Genomic DNA, 2352 nt, shown 5'->3' with positions numbered 1-2352 from the left:
AAGGAAGGAAGGAAGGAAGGAAGGAAGGAAGGAAGGAAGGAAGGAAGGAAGGAAGGAAGGAAGGATTAATGGACAGCCCACCTGCTCTAGTGCAGCCACATCACATGGAAAAGACTCTAAAGGCATCTCCAATACATTGGATAGACCCCTATGTCCAATTTATAGGAAGGTATTAATGACAGCTGCATAGGAAGTGGGGGGTAGATGTGGATGGAATGCAATCTGGATCACTGGAAGGAATATCCATATCAAAGAGAGCACAATCCCTGGAGGTGTACAGAGAAATATAGGAACATGTGGGTTATGTCTGTCATACTCCTACCCTTGTTGTCATTGTTCAGTCTTGTCCAATTCTTTGTGACCCCATTTATGGTTTTCTAGGCAGAGATATTAGAGTGGTTTACCATTTCCTTCTCCAGCTCATCTGACAGATGAGGAAACTAGAGGCAAATGTGAAATGACTTGCTCATGGTCACACATCTAGGATGTATCTGAGGCTAGATTTAAATTCAAGTCCTTTTGACTCCAGGCCCATCATTCTATCCATGATGTCCTCTAGCTGTCCCCTCCACGTACCCTAAGTATTATGAAATCACAAGCACAAAGTTAGGGTGTGCAGTAGTTTGAACACTGAACTTGGAAGCAGGAAGACCTGAGTTCAAATCCTTCCTCAGACATCTACTAGCTTTCTGACTCCGGGCAAGTTCATTTTATCTCTCAGCCTCAGTTTCCTCACCTGTAAAATTAAGATAATAATAATAGCACCTACCTCACAATTTTCTTATAAATAGCACATGTAGAACACTTTGCAAATCTTAAAGTACTACAGAAATGCTAACTATTAGAGTGGGGAGGGGCAGAGAGAACAAACCTTTATTAAGTACCCATTATGTACTAAGCTTTACATAACACTTTATGTATATTATCTCATTTGATATACTCGGTATAGAAAACACAGTTCAGAGAGAAAATCTTAAGGAGAAGCCTTTGGGCATCAACCAGTCCCTTCTGAACTCGAGTCAAGATGACCTGTGTTTGAGGGGCAGTGAGGTGGCTCCATGGATAGAGAGCCAGGCTTAAAGACCAGAGGTCCTGGGTTCAGATTTGGACTCCGACATTTCCTAGCTGTGTGACCCCAGAACTGTCACAACCCCCATTGCCTAGCCCTTACCACTCTTTTGTCTTCAAAACAATACATGGTATTGATTCTAAGACAGAAGGTAAAGGTTGTTTTGTTTTGTTTTTTAAAGATGACTCGGGTTCAAATCCCATCTCAGATACTGACTATCTGGGTGACCCTGGACAAGTCACTTAATTTTTCTGTACCTCAGTTTTGTTACCTGGAAAATGAAAGGATTGGACTCCAAAGACTTCTAAGATCCCTTTTAGTGCTATGTGATCCCATGACCCCTCATTTTGAGGGACTGATCTGAGCCTGAGGCTTAAGGATGGAAAAGAACTTGACCAAGATCCCTCAGCAGTGAATCCTCTCTTCTTGCGAACTCCATTGTTTCTTCCCTGGATGGTAAGTCCATAAGGAAAATATGGACTGTATCTCATTCCTATTATGTATCTCTCAAACTGCCTGGAGAAAAATGATCCCATATGCCCAAGGATTACAATCCACTATTAGGTTGGAAGGTCTCACTCAAAGTGGGCACTGAGAAGCAGAGCAGAACTTGGAATCAAGAAGAGCTGGATTCAAATCCAGCCTCAGGCACAAGTTGTGTGACTTGTTGTTGTTGAGTCCATTTAGTCATTTCTAACTATTCATAACCTAATTTAGGAGTTTTCATGACAAAGATCCTAAAGTGGTTTGCCATTTCCTTCTCCAAGTTAATTTGCAGATGAGGAAATGGAGGCAAACAAGGCAAAGTGATTTGCCCAGGGTTACACAGCTAGAAAGTGTCTGAAGCCAGATTTGAATTCCTGAAGATCAGTCTTCCTGATTCCAAGTTTGGTGTTGTAACCACTACACCACCTAGCTGCCCTATGTGACTTTAGTCACTTAATTGCTCTTAGCCCATTTCCTCATCTTCAAAATGAAAGAATTTGATGACCTTTATGGTCCCTTTCAGCTCTCCATCTATGATCCTAAGACATTTAGTTCTTCCCAGGGCCAACAGTCAGAAGCCATTCTGGAGAGGTAGCAAGGAGACATGGAAAGAGCATCAGATGTGAAGCTACGTGGATCTGAGTTCAAATTCTAGTTCTGCAACTTACCTCTTTTATATCTTTAGGCAACCCCTTTCCCTTCTCTGAGACTCAGTTTCCTCATCTGTGAAATGGGTGACTTGGACTATATGTTCTTAACTTGTGTGACTTTGGGCATCTTCCCCATCCCTCATTTAA

This window comes from Gracilinanus agilis, chromosome 4 (genome assembly GCF_016433145.1).
Source record: "Gracilinanus agilis isolate LMUSP501 chromosome 4, AgileGrace, whole genome shotgun sequence".
Lineage (NCBI taxonomy): Eukaryota > Metazoa > Chordata > Mammalia > Didelphimorphia > Didelphidae > Gracilinanus > Gracilinanus agilis.
This window is presented reverse-complemented; position numbering follows the sequence as displayed.